The 15,306-nt window shown below is 44.0% G+C and overlaps 1 protein-coding gene across 1 annotated transcript in view; it reads right to left on the bottom strand.

Annotated features, from left to right (window-relative positions):
* Nucleotides 1–12,193, bottom strand: part of KLHDC8A (kelch domain containing 8A) — a 39,287-nt gene extending 27,094 nt beyond the window's left edge. The window contains exons 1-2 of the mRNA XM_032792496.2: nucleotides 12,103–12,193; nucleotides 11,808–11,842 (exon numbers count right to left, since the gene is read on the bottom strand). The gene's annotated coding sequence lies outside the window, so the exon portion shown is untranslated. The remainder of the gene's footprint in view (nucleotides 1–11,807; nucleotides 11,843–12,102) is intronic.
* Between the last annotated feature and the right edge of the window lie 3,113 nt (nucleotides 12,194–15,306).

Genomic DNA, 15,306 nt, shown 5'->3' with positions numbered 1-15,306 from the left:
TGAACCACCAATACCTGAGCTAGCTCCATTAAAGCTAGCTTGAGTATGTCTACACAAGTTCCAGTCACACCTAGATCAGTCTTCACGGTTGATGATACCAGGGATATTCACAAACCTGAGCCATTTTTTTAGGTGACAAATCTGAGGAACTCTCCCAGATTGAGGTGTCATTAGAGGAGGTTTTGGAACAAACTGATAAACTAAACAGTAATAAGTCACCAGGCCCAGATATTATTCACCCAAGAGTTCTGAAGGAATTAAAATGTGAAATTGAAGGACTACTAACTGTAGTCTATAACCTATCACTTAAATCAGCTTCTGTACTAAATGACAGGAGGATAGCTAATGTGATGCCAATTTTTAAAAAGGGCTTTTACAGGCCAGTAAGCCTGACTTCAGTACCAGGCAAACTGGGTGAAACTATAGTAAAAGAACAAAATCGTCACACACGTAGATGAACATAATTTGTTGGGGAGTAGTCAACATGGTTTTTGTAAAGGGAAATCATGCCTCATCAATCTACTAGAATTCTTTGGGGTGGGGGGGTCAACAAGCATGTGGATAAGGGGGACCCAGTGGCAACAGTGTATTTAGATTTTCAGAAAGCCTTTGTCAAGGTCCCTTACTAAAGGCTCTTAAGCAAAGTAAGAAGTCTTGGGCTAAGAGGGAATGTTCTTTTGTGGATTGGTAACTGGTTAAAAGATAGGAAACAAAGGGTAGGTATAAATGGTCAGTTTTCAGAATGGAGAAAGGTAAATAGTGGTGTCCCTCAGGGGGCTGCACTGGGTCCAGTCCTATTCAGCATACTCATAAATTATCTGGAAAAAGAGGTAAAACAGTGAGGTGGCAAAAATTTCAGATGATACAAAACTACTCAAGATAGTTAAGTCCCAGGCAGACTGTGAAGAGCCACAAAAAAGTTCTCTCAAAACTGGGTGACTAGGCAGCAAAATGGCAGATGAAATTCAAATGTTGATAAATGCAAAGCAATGCACATTGGAAAACATAATCCAAACTGTACACATAAGATGATGGGGTCTAAATTAGCTGTTACCACTCAAGAAAGATCGTGGAATCATTGTGAATAGTTCTTTGAAAACATGCACTCAATGTGCAGCAGCAGTCAAAAAACTGAACAGAATGCTAGGAATCATTAAGAAAGGGATAGGTAATAGGACAGAAAATATCATGTTGCCTCTATATAAATCCATGGTATGCCTGCATCTTGAATACTGTGTGCAGATGTGGTCACCTCATCTCAAAAAAGATCTATTGGAATTGGAAAAGGTTTAGAAAAGGTCAACAAAAATGATTAGGGGGTATGGAACGGCTTCCATATGAGGAGAGATTAATAAGACTGGGACTTTGCAGCTTGGAAAAGAGATGACTAAGGGGGGGATATGATAGAGGTCTATAAAATCATGACTGGTGTGGAGAAAGTAAAAAAAGAAGTGTTATTTACTCCTTCTCATAACACAAGAACTAGGACACCATAAGAAATTAATAAGCAGCAGGTTTAAAACAAACAAAAGGAAGATTTTTCACACAACGCACGGTCAACCTGTGGAACTCCTTGCCAGCGGATGTTGTGAAGGCTAAGACTATAATAGGGTTAAAAAAAGAACTAGATAAATTCATGGAGGATAGATCTATTAATGGCTATTAGCCAGGATGCGCAGGTATGGTGTCCCTAGCCTCTGTTTGCCAGAAGCTGGGAATGGGTGACAGAGGATGGATCACTTGATGATTACCTGTTCTGTTCATTCCTTCTGGGGCACCTGGCACTGTCCTATGTCAGAAGACAGGACACTAGGCTAGATGGACCTTTGGTCTTACCCAGTATGGCCATTCTTATGTAGAAATCTCAAGTCATGGAGTGGGTACACATGTGGTGCTGCACACCAGCTGCTCAACGTGGACAGTTTTACCTACTGTCTGATCCAAAGCACAAATGAAGTCAGTGTACACTCTGGATCACGACCCAATGCTTAATTTTACTGAGAGTGCGTGTAGCATCTGATCACTTGCTCCAGAGGGCAATGACTAAGCATCCTATTAATCATCTAGTAAAGACTCAGGTTTATTTCAGCCTAGGGCTAAAGTCAATGGAGTTACATTGGAGTTAGCCCCTGCAGCCTTAATATCCCACTTACCCTAAACAGGAGCAGTGTCTTTGCTTTGTTATTTAAAGAGAAACTCAATGTTTTTCAATGCAATGCACCTGCAAGGAGGATGGGAGACTCAATTGAGTCACCTTGGTGAAATGTTCAGAAAAGAACTGGACTGTAGACCTGCCTTACAATGCCAACACACCCTGTTACATATGCCTTTAACAGAGATGCAAACAGTAGCATTTAAAATATCTGAACTTGGAGCTTCCTGACAATACAACAGGAACAAAAATCACATTTTTCTAGAACACAGCAGGAAGTTTATGGAGAAACATAATATGACCAAATTGGAGGGCGGGGGGGAAGGGAGAAGAGAATAATTATGAATATTTTCTTCAACCTTTTTTGTCCTGTTGCTACATGCACAAAAAGTTGGCAGGGTGCAATGTATTTTAAATAAACACATGCTGTGTCCTGAAATGTTCCAGACAAGCGAATGTCCTGTAAACCTTGAAATGAATCACGATCATCAAAATCAGCTGCTTCAGCTCAGCTAAAAATATATATAATTTAATTCATGTGCTTTTTTTTGGATAGTTGCATGGAATGTTCAGGATGAATTTCAGCCAAGGTGAATCTAGTGCAAAGGGCTTGATTTGTGGGCCGATAGATATCAGTGGCAAAAGCCCCAAGGCAAGCAGAATCAGGCCTCAATTAGTTATGTCCTCACTGCAAATAGAAGTGAGTTTTTACATCAAGGTAACTCTCTTGATGTAAAGAAACAAGGCATTGTCGTTTTTTTATCTTGATGAAGCTATTCAAGGTCAACTCTCCGCCCACCACCTGGGGTTGACCTCCGCTAGTTATATGGAGGTGAAAAACTACCCATACCTTTTCTCTCTCAGAATTTTACACTGAGAAACCAAGCTTGATGTTAAACACACCTTTTTTGCAGTGAAGACATAGCCAATGAGCAAAGCGTGAAACACACCGTCGGGCAGATTTTCAGAAAAGCAACACGACAGATTTCTCAGTGCTCAACACACATAATGGGGCCAGAGTTCCAAGCGCTCAGCACCCAGTGGGCACCCAACTTGCTGAGCTCCCCTGGAACTCTGGCCATTTCTTTTGGTGCCTAAATAGGAGCAGCGTCTTGTTTGAAACTAGGATGCCTTTTGTGAGTGCTAAGCACTTGGAAATCTGGTCCTCCTACTAAAGATTTCCATGCTTTACAGCATGATCCTGTAAAAATAAAGCCACTCCTTGCTGTTGCTACCCTCACAGAAAGCTGTGCAGCTCAGCTCAGCAATATCGGTAGATAGGAAGGCCTTCCATATGCTGATCTGAAAGCTATGAGCTTAGACAGAGTATTATTTTATGATTATCCTGCCCCACACAGTATTGAGTTACCAGCCTGTGCTTTCAAACAACCCCAATTTATACCACATTTTAGCTGCAAAGGCTTTAAATCATTCTGAAAACACGGACTCTGGTGCCAACATTATTTCCCCTTTGCACAAGGCCCGACAGCTGAGGTTTCTAGATGAAATATATATATTCTGGTTAAACCTGACATTTGCTGGCCTCCCGTCAAGCTGAATCTAGTCTCTCGACAGCTACCAGAAAACCCAACAAAATCCCGACAAGCCCTATTTCCTCCAGAATTACATAGCTGGAAAATGTCATGCAGGGGAAAAGATGCTTTGGGTGTGGAAAGAGAGGGAAAAGATTGTATTGGTAAATGGGAATTAACTGAAACTTTGTGAGGAGAGAAGAGACCTTTGCTACAATGGGCAGTTCATGTTGCTCATTCTGAATTTATATGCACACAGTTTTAATGCAAAGACAGCAGACTATGAATATTTAACTTCCTGCCTGGTTTTAACCCCATTACCAGCTCCCGGAGATTGTTATTTGCTGTCTTATCATGCCAAATGTAATTTTCTGATGTTGCTAAACAGGAGGGCAGAACAGCATTTGCAAGGAAATATTCCACAGCTAACAGCAGGGCAAGGGGTAATATGTAGGTGCCCCAGAGTAGGGGCAGAAGGAAAAGAAATGACAGCCTGATTTTTAGAGGAGGTGGGGACCACACCTCTGGAAATTCTGCCTGTTACGACAGAGAGGGATGCAAATTATCCCTTGTCCCTGTGTGGCTGGGGAACCTCGGCAGATATAGCAAGATTTATTGGACTGCTTGATTCACCCTGGGATTTGTCTAATGAGAGACTCAGAGCTGCAATTCCTACAAAAGAAAAACAATCCACTTCACATAGCAAACGCTGACCCTTTCCTGATCTTCCTAATCCCCATGCTGTGTTCCTCATTCCCACCCAGTCATAAATACTGTTGCTCTCTACAAGTCAAAGTCATTTTATTTTTCACTAGATCAAATATGCAAGTTTCACTTTCATATCTTTCAGCCTCATTAATCATATTTGCGAGGCACCCAGCCTTGTGGTATTTAGGCCACCTCTATAAATATAATTTAAGGAGCTTGGACCAGATCTTCAACTAGGGTAAATTAACATAGCTCCATCAACTTCACCCCTTTATACCAACTGAGGATCTGGGCCTCTTCCTTCAAGGATTGGGCTGGACTGCAAAAGGCTGATACTGTCTGGCTATAAGCACCCTCTGAGAATTTATATACAATGCAACCTTAGCTTTGAAGCCATTAAAAAGCAACCACTGAGAGAAAATTACCACCCTGGCCTGACCCACGTATTTCTTTTTGAGAACACTGATGCTCTTGAAGATACATCTCAGGTTGCACCTTAGAAGCTATGCTCATGTGTGAAAGAACTGCTCCCTTGCAAGGCTTGCACTCACATACACACACACTAATAACCCAATGACCTCTAGTGAGCGTGGAATTTTCTCTCAGCTGCCAAAGACATACTTCAAAAGTGTCTTGTACTTACAGTTTTTGAGAGGCAGCGGTGGGTCCCAAGGAAGACTTGCTCTTTATTCAGAATGCTCTGCAATTTTAACACAAGAAAGTCCAGACACCTAACTCCTGCAGGAGCAGCTCCGAATCTCTCTTCCCCTCCCTTGTTCCTCAGTCTCATTTCTCTCAACAGCCATTCTCTCTCTCTGTGCGTTAGTCTCCCTCCTTCTCCCTGAAGGTTGCAGCCTTTGTTAAGAGGAAAGTAAACCAAGAAAGAAGCAGACTAGGTTTCCAGGGGGAGAAATAAAATCAACTGGCTGCATAAATCCAACTGACCTAATCACTTTCCTATAAAAGATGAAAGACTATTAGAGTCAGAGGAATCCCCATCTGGTGTGGTGACCCGTATTTTTCTCAGTGCCCAGAGTCAGAGAGAGAGTGAGAGTGTGTATGTGCGTGTGTGTGTGTGTGTACACGTACACGTACTGGATTATGAGAGCTATGCTAAGCCTTTTATGGCTCCCCATGCTAGCACAGGATGTTTTGTAAGAGGGTCTCTGTCTGAACTTGCAGGGAAAACAAAAACAGGGAAAGGGAGGCAGAAAGAAGGACTAAAATGGGAAAGATGAAAAGCAGGAGATGTTTCCAATAAGACACAGAGGGCCAAAAGGTAGCCCTGGAGAGACAAATGTAACTCCCTTGACTTGTGGAGAGTTTTGCCTGCTTGAGCAAGGTCTCAGTGAGCATCTCATTAGGCAGCTGCTCAGCCCACATCCTAGATCCTTTAGGGGCAGGGGAGAGAGATGCAAATAATCTCTTGTGCCTGTTTGGCTAGAGTCAAGAGCCCCGGAGGACGAAGCAAGATTTAATAGACTGCTGGATTCACCTGAAACCACCTTCACCAAAGGAGGACATTCCATGAGAGAAGTAGAGCACATCATGGAATGGGCCACCCTAATCCCCCCAAAAAGCCTGCTTCAATACAGAAAAGAAAAAACCCACTGACCGCACACCCTTAGCTGTCACCTACCACCCCACATTAGAATCCATACAGGGTATCATCAAACAGTTACAACCCATTCTCCATGGGGACCGCATCCTGACAGAAATCTTCCCCAAACCCTCTCTTTTGGCCTTCAGACAATCCTGTAGCATCGCTAAGCCCATCATCAGAAGCTAGCTCCCCACCAACTCAAAGCAGCACCAGGCTGCCATAACAGATGCAAAACCTGCAGCCATATCTCCAGTGCTGTGATGGTCAATACGCCCACCCCACCCCCAACACACCTCCAAAGACCCAAGGGTCCTATACATGCCCATCACAACATGTGGTGTACCTTGTCCAGTGCATCAAATGCCCCAACAACAACGTGGGTGAAACTAGACAATCACCAGACTCTCAAATGAACTCACACAGAAAAATGATAAAAGACAAAAACACCCTATCTCCCATGGCTGATCACTTTTCACAAAAAGAACACTCTACAGCTGACCTCTCGGTCTTCATCCTCAAAGGAAACCTGCACAACACCTTCAGAAGAAGAGCCTGGGATCTTAAATTCGTAACTCTGTTAGACACCAAAAATCAGAGGCTCAATAGAGACACTGGTTTTATGTCTCTTTACAACACTCTGTAACACACTAACTTGCCTTTGTCCTATGACTGCAGAGGTGTTAATTGCCCACTTCATTTTGAACAATTTCTTGCAACATGCGTTAACTCCTTATGCTTAACCTTCTGTTCCATCTTGTATTCAGCTGTGACACTCTGATTAACTTTTCCAGCCCTGAAGAAGAGCTCTGTGGAGCTCAAAAGCTTGTCTCTTGCATCAACAGAAGCTGGATCAGTAAAAGATGTTCCTCAACCAACCTTGTATCTCAAAGCATATCTCCCAGCAGCTACTTCCCAAAGTTATATTTGCATAAAGGCCTAGAGCAGTTTTTTCCTGGTGCCAACATCACCATCTACTGAGGAGCTCCCTACACTATGACAATCTCTCTAATTCAGTCTCTTTACCGCTTATTTTTGCTGACTCTCTCTATATTGAATTGCATACATTCACATATACCTGGGAAAATGGTTGATGATCCCACCGGATATCACTTCCTAAATCTGGGAGCTCCTTGAGATACGGGATGCATCCTAAAACAGCACATGCATATCTGTGTATAGCCACCCACGCTTGGATATTTAATAAGGTTTGAACCTGCACGCTTCAGATCTAAAAGCATGAGCATCTATCACTTGACCTAAAGATCTCAGCCCTGTAATGTCCCCCTGTAGTATTATCTGATCTGTAGTGCCTAAATACATACAAAAATCTGGCCCCAGGTGCCTTGCCTATCATCACACAGGGAGTGTGTGGCAGAGCTGGAAATGAAACTTCAAAATCCGACTCCAGAGTCCTCATCCAGGACCATCCTTCTTCTCTGACCTGATTACTATGTGAAACCAAGCACTAGATCATCCAAAACTGGGCCCAGACTAGTTCTAACCTTAGTCCACGTTTGCAGAAAGCTAGCAAACCTTTCGGAGGATCTGACCTTAACTTTCAGTGCTGTCAGGAACCAAGCAAGGTTAATTATTACAGGTGTTTCATGCAGTTCTACATAGGAACTCTATTTTTAAACCAAACCAGGCCATAAAAATAAAGAAATCAACAGCAAGATGACTAAAATGACTCCACATGGAAGCAAATTCCCATCCCCTACCATCTATTTATATCTCCGATTAGCTTTCCAGCGGGAGGATTTAATTTGCATTTAAATAGAAACCTTAGGAACATGGCCAATCTAATGGTAAAATGCTAATTATAAATGCATTTGCCTCTTTAAAAATTGAAAAGAATGTCAACGTGCATTTTAATGGGGGCTTATTAGAGATTTGGTTTTATTAGACACTTAGTATTTATAAGTTATTATTATTTAACAGACTGTTTACCACTCAATCCAGACAGCTGAAAACCTAGACACCAAGGAATTTGCAAGATCTGAGCTGACTGCTATGGAGGTGGTAACATCACCATGAAAAGTCTTCTCAGGCCATGAAACATTTGGTTGAGTGGAATATAAATTATAAGGTAAGGGAGAGGAACTGTGGAAAGGGAATCTGATGTGCCCCAAAATGAAACAGCCACTATGGATAAATAAGTGAAAAGAGGCAAGTGAGCTCCAGCCAGCCATCAAGGCACCTAAGCACTTGCATAATTTAAGGATGTGAGTAGTCCCAATGGAACTAGTCTCACACACATCTTTTTGTGGATCAGGATCTAGGAGGTTTGCCACTGTTTTCAAAGCAGTATCTGGACCTGTAAGGAGAGATGGTTGGAAAAAAGTCCACAGAAACCTTTTTCCCCACTAAAATGGTTTTTTGATTAAATTGAAGATTTTTCACCAAGACTTCCAGTTTCGTAATAAAAAAGTTGTTTTTGTCAAAAAAAAGTAAAACACGCAGATGGGAAGCTCTCTGGGGCAGTGGCCACTGTTTTGTTCTGTCTGTACAGCACCTAGTACCATGGGGTCCTGGCCCATGCCTGGGAATCCAAGGCACTAATGCAATACAAATAAAATAAATAATAATGATATTGAAAAATGAAAGCATAGTGTGGCAAATTGCCGGTACTGATCTGCTGGATCTCGCGCTTTCTATTCTCTGGAGTAGGTTCAGGGCGCTATTGCTTGCCTCTGAACTGGTTCTTAATTACTCCACTAGTGTCCTTGGAGGAGGGGAGTGGAGAGGGAGGGACCTGGGCCGCCCTCTACTCCAGGTCCCAACCCAGGGGCCCTGAGGGTTGTGGTGAACCACTTGAGCTAGCGGTTCCTTCCCCTGGGTTACTTCCCTCTCCTATCCTTCAGCTTGTGAAGGGCTTCTTGCCTCCCTTCTACACAAGCCTGGTGCCCCTTACCTAGGGTTTCTTCTGGACTTCACAATCCATCGCAGCACTCCTCCAAACTTTCTATTTCTCTCTTATCAAACTCTTCTCTTCTCCCACTTCTGCAACCTGCACTCTGCTCCACCCAAACCTTCCTCCTTCAACTCCCACACTGTCTGACTGAAGCAGGGGTTTTTACCACATGACTGAAGTCAGATTCTCTAATTGGAGTCAGGTGCTCTAGTTAATCTAAAGCAAACTTTCCTCCCTTGGCAGGGAATAAGGCCCCCTGCTAACACTCTCAAGCTGTCCTCTGGCCATGCTGTATCACAATAGTCATCAGCATTACAATAGCAACTGCCACAAGCTCCAGTCCTGAATTTAGAGTCACTTCTGCACTCTTAATTCATTGTGGATTTGGATGGGCATGAGAGTCCAACGGCAGGATCAGAGTCCACGGTTTGCACCTACCTGCGCAATACAATCCCAGTGATTCGGAGACTGAGCACGACTTCATAGCTGTCAGCTTCCCCACAAACAGGGTTGACGAGCACCTGAACTTCACTGTCAACAGCAGGAATAGAAAACTCAAGGACCTAGTGCTCCAAGTCACCTGAACTAAAAAATCATCTCTATTAGCTGTAGGAGTATTAGATTGTATAGCCTCTCTGTTGGCTGCAACCACTAGAGGAGGACAATGGTTACATATGCTTCAGAAGGTCGGAAGGCCTATTCAGTAGAGGGCAATGGTTAGACACACACACACAAATCAATTATTTCATCGTACATGTAAGAGTTGTCATCAGAGGAGGACTCGAACCAACCCCCAGATCTGAACATGGCCAGACTTTGAGGAGAGACCTGAGGAGGGTCAGAATCTGAATCTAAATTTCACTACTGACCCCTGTGTTTCTACTAGGATACTCTGAAACCTTGGATTCAAACTCCCTGAGTGTTCCAGTTAGGTGGCTTAGGCTCCTACTTCTAATGATGATCATTTCTCTTCTTATGTGTCTGTACAGTGCCTATCACTATGCATTACATACATTAAGATGCTTTTAGACTCTGGAGCCTGTGGCATGAAAAACGAAAACAGAGAGAGTTGGTCAAAAAATTTCAAAAAGTGAAATTCTAGTGAATATTTGTTGCAGAGTTTTTGTCTTAAAAACAAAAAAAACTGTTTGGTGAAAATGTTTGACTCATTTTTCAGCAGATCTAAAACAGAAATTTGTTCATCTCAGAAAAACTTGGGTGGATGGTCAACAGCAGGGACCAAACCGGAGATCTCTGGGTTATGTGATACAGCACGGCCAGAGGGCAGCATGAGAGCGTTAGCAGGGGGCCTTATTCCCTGCCAAGGGAGGAAAGTTTGCTTTAGATTAACTAGAACACCTGTAGCCATTTAGAGCACTGACTCCAGTCATGTGAAAAACCCTGCTTCAGCCAGACAGTGTGGGAGTTGAAGGAGGAAGGTTTGGTGGGACAGCAGAAGAGAAGAGGAAAGAGAAGAGAAGAGAAGAGAAGAGAAGAGAGAGAAGAGAAGAATTTGGAGGAGTGCTGTGGTGGACTGTGAAGTCCATGAAGAAACCCTAGGTAAGGGGCACCAGGCTTGTGTAGAAGGGAGGCAAGAAGCCCTTCACAAGCTGAAGGATAGGAGAGGAAAGTAACCCAGGGGAAGGAACCGCTAGCTCAAGTGGTTCACCACAACCCTCAGGGCCCCTGGGTTGGGACCTGGAGTAGAGGGTGGGCCCAGGTCGCTCCCTCTCCACTCCCCTCCTCCAAGGACACTAGTGGAGTAATTAAGAACCAGTTCAGAGGCAAGCAATAGTGCCCTGAACCTACCAGAGAAGAGAAAGCGCGAGACCCAGCAGATCAGTACTGGCAATTTGCCACAGTTAGAACAGCTCAGAAAAACATCAATGAAACCATTTGCCACTGGAAAATGCAGCTCCGCCATCATATTCAAAACACTTAGTGGAGTCCTGTAAATTCCTCTGAATTTTTGTTTCAGGGAAAAAACAGGGCGGATGGGGGGAGGGGACATTCAAACAAAGCTAAACAACTAGGGAATTAAAACATTTTGCTTTTTCATTTTGAAATGTCTTCATTTCAAATTTTTCTCTCACACACATGGAACAGAACATCTAATCAAAAGCCGTTGAAATAGAATTTTGAAAAAAACACAACCACTCAGGTTTCATTCCAATGCACAACAAAGCCAAATTCTGAAATCTCAAAATCCATCACAGACTGGTGCTGTTGTCCTCCAGCCAGTGCATGAGTTGTTATGCCCAACTGAAGAGACCCAACTCTCTTAGCCAAGGCTGTCACAGGCTCATCAACCTCCAGATGGTCCAGCCATTGCTAGAAGGGTGCGGAGTGCCCCAGCAAGCTGGCATGGGTTATATTACTAAGCAACATAAAATGGGTTGAGCCAGCCAGTACTAGGGGAGTCTAATGGGAAGGCCCAGAACTGGGACTCAGGAGATTGGGGTCTATTCCAGACTTTGCCAATAACTTTGTGTGATCTTGGACAAGATACCGTCTCGCTGTTCCCCTCCCACCTTTGGTCTATTTTAAACTGTAAGCTCTTTGGGGAAGGGACTGTCTCTTATTATGTGTATGCACAGTGCCTAGCACCATGTGACCTGATCTTAGCTGGGGTCTGTAGGTCCTACAGTAATATGAATACTAACAGGATACCAGAGATGTTGCAGGGTAGATCATGGATGTATCAACAAAGATGCATGTGTGGAAGCTTTCACAGTCTCTCTCCTCATGGTTTCATTCTAGCTAATGCTAATAAAATCATTCATAAGTGCTAATGCTATTAGCCCATCAGCATCCAATTCACACCACTTTTTAAAACATAACATTATGATCTTTCATTTGCCTGGCAATCATTTCTTAAATGAGTAATTCAGTGAGACTTACCTTCCCAGGGAGAATAAACTGCATCACGATAACATCTGCAAAAGACAAAAAAAGTGAAAGATCAAGACTGTGAAAGAAAAAGGGTTTGGTCTAGATAGAGAAATGTGTTGCAGAGATAGGTAGATCAGCTCGGCCACAAAATCCAACATGTTCATTGCATGACTGATGACTTCCCTGCTGTCTGAGCCAGACCTGACAAGCTGGAAAATAACTGTCTGTTTCTTAAGAGCCAAGCTTACATAACACGCTACAGAGACTCCAGAGTCTTCATATACAAATGTAGGAGCTGGTTTACCCTAGCAGTTGCTTTTTAAACGGTAAAAAAGCCACAGCAGCGTGCATAGTAGCTAGACCTCCTTCCACCTCCACCATCTCACTGGCTGCTGGGAGCCTACTATGTAATGAAAGGGAGGGACAGCAGAGACAGACAACAACTGCCATGGAAACAAACTTACCAAACAGATCTGGAAGTCAGACTGTTCCATTAGATGAGTGGGAGAGAGCGAGAGAGACAGGTTTGTCTAGCAACTTGTTATGTTGAAATATGGTCAGAGCAGAGGACAAGGTCGAGTACAACTACAGAAGAAGCAGGACAAAGTCCACCCATGGGTTGACTCCAGCTGATGTCCTCATTTTCATGGATAGTCTTAGCATTGCCCTGGCATGGGGGCAGATGCAGAGGGATCTCAAGATGCTTAAGGTAGCTTGTGGGTTGGGAATGGCCCAGTCAAACTCTGGCCTGCCCTGGCAAACAGGAACCAGGTAGCAAAAATGTCTTGCCTCTCTGAAAACAAGGCAGGAGGACTTAAATTTAAAAAACAAACAACAAAGCCTGTAAAGATTTTCTGCAAGCCAACATCTGTTTCCATGGGAACGGCAGCAGTAGAATTGTCGGGACTCTTGTAAATTACACAAATAGGCTGAACGCTACAAATTTCAGGTTCCCTCCCAGCCTTTAAGATTCAACCGGCTCTTAATATATGCTGTTTGTCAAAGAGGAGGCCATTTTTTCCTCCTCCTGCTCTTTCCTAGGCATATTAAATCATCTAGAGGAAACTAACTGGCCTCATGCATCTTTTAACTTGTGGCATCAGACCAGATACTGTTTTTGCATGTATGCTTTATGCAGCAAGGTGCTTTAGAGCAGCGAATAAAGGGTTAATTTCCCAGCATTCATTAACTAATACACTATGAGCCAGATTAATCCCTTGGATCATTTTGCTAAAGCTTTTGCAGCAGCCCTCTGCTAGTGATGGATCCCTTGGCTGAGCTGCAGTGATGAGACCAGGCAGAGGGTAATGGAAGAGAACAAATGGCTCACTCCACACACCCCAGACTCTAATGGTGGCTCAGCAGCCCAACAGATAGGAATCTTCTTCATAGCAGGAGATCTGAAGTCTATTCAGCAGTGTGGGATGTATTTACAGGGTAAAAGAGGTGTAGCACATTAGCCAAGCATGTCTTGGTGTCACTCTGGGTGACCCACATAGGATCCCCACCTGCTACCGCTCAAAGCCAGCAAAATTAGCCCTTTCATTTACATGGTAGAAGCCTGTATTGTGGAGTTAGAACTGCTGGATCCATTCCTCACTGACAATCTCTCTCATAGATCTGGCAGTCTGGCATTTAATCAGTTCTCCCTCTTGCAGGGCCCTCAGCTAGTTCTGCCACAAGTAGTCACCTCAATCCTTGGAAACTTGAGCTGAGAGCTTCAGGATCTCTCAAGGGGAGAAGTATCAGAGGGGTAGCCGTGTTAGTCTGGATCTGTAAAAGCAGCAAAGAGTCCTGTGGCACCTGATAGACTAATAGACGTATTGGAGCATGAGCTTTCATGGTGTATTCACCCATGAAAGCTTATGCTCCAATATATCTGTTAAGGTGCCACAGGACTCTTTGCTGCTTTTCAAGGGGAGAAGTTCACCAGCTGCACCTGACCCTCTGACAAACAGAGAGAGGCATCATTTCAGCAGAGGCAGCCTCTAAGAAAAGATAGTGGCTGGAAAAATACATACATGAGAGCAATATGCAAAATTAGCCAGTTAGTAGCATTTCATCATTATCAGCAGAAGATGCTAAGCTGCATAACAAGCCAGCCTATATAAATGGGATGAAAATAAGACATCAGCCTTTCTGTTAAAAAGAAAAAAAGAAAAAGAAAAAAAAGTCCATGTTTATTTACAGCTGGGAAAATGTTTGTTCTTATGGAGAAAGCTTACTTGGGACCTAGCAGGAATCAAAATATCTGATCTCTACTCAGGATTACCATTGTGATAAATGGAAGCCCATGGAAATAAACCAATGGTTTGCCATTGTCATGAGCTCCTTACTCACTGAGTTCACTAATACTGTCCTGTATGGAAAGAAGGCAAAGATGATTTCCTAAGTAGTCCAGTACAGGAGGCAGTGCAGTTAGGATAGCAGATCATAAATCAGGTCTTCTACATGATGTTCCCAGCTCAGAGAGCGAGAAGGAGCGAGCGAGCGAGTTTGTCTAATGGTTTGGGCAAGGCAAATCAGAGTCAGGACTCCTAGATTCTATTTATAGCTTGGAGGAGGAAGAGGAGAGAGTACAGGGGTCCAGTGGTTAGAGCAGGTGGCTTAGGAATCAGATGCAATGGGCTCTATTCCCTGATCAGGAAGAGGAATGTGCTCTGGTGGTTAGATCAGGGGAATGAAAGTTGAGAGTTACGGATTCCGTTCCTTGCTCAGCCACCGTCTTATTGTGAGCTCTCCGGGCAAGCCACTTAAACTCTGTGTGTTTGGAAATCCGTAAAATGGGCACATCATCATTTACTCACCTCATAAGGGAGTGTTAGGTTTAGCTAGTGTCTGCCACTCATTTGGAGATCAGCTGGTTGAGAAAGCCCTCGAGGAAGTGCAGTGGTCATAAGAATTTCTGAAAATACTTTGGGCAACTTAAGCTGAGCCTTAAAGACAGCAAGTGTGTTAATCACTAAACAGGTGTACCCCATTTAGTTTGCATGCCAGCGGGGCAGAACCCTGTACTGGTAAGCGAGCACCTGCATTAGGAAGTCCATTCATTCTCTAGCTCCACAATTGGGTGGATGAAATGTTAGGTCACAAGCCTCTAGGATCTAGGCACTTTTGCAAGTATCTGAAGCCTTGCGAAACAACAGGAGCAACTAGTGGATTGGGCAGAGCTGTGTTCACAACAGGGGCAGCTCTAGGTATTTTGCTGCCCCAAGCACAGCAAGCAGGCTGCCTTCGGCGGCTTGCCTGTGGGAGGTCCCCAGTCCTACGGATTCGGCGGCACACCTGCGGGAGGTCCGCCGAAGCCGCGGGACCAGCGGACCCTCCGCAGGCATTCCCCCGAAGGCAACCTGCCTCTGCCCCAGTGGCGACCGGCAGAGCACCCCCTGTGGCTTGCCGCCCCAGGCACGCGTTTGGTGTGCTGGTACCTGGAGCCGCCCCTGGTTCACAACAATAAGAGAAGACACAGTACAACCACGGCAAATGCATAAGGAAAAGGTGATAGGCT

Source organism: Chelonoidis abingdonii, chromosome 4 (genome assembly GCF_003597395.2).
Source record: "Chelonoidis abingdonii isolate Lonesome George chromosome 4, CheloAbing_2.0, whole genome shotgun sequence".
Taxonomy (NCBI): domain Eukaryota; kingdom Metazoa; phylum Chordata; order Testudines; family Testudinidae; genus Chelonoidis; species Chelonoidis abingdonii.
Note: the sequence above shows the minus strand (reverse complement) of the source record. Positions and strands in the feature narration are given on the sequence as shown.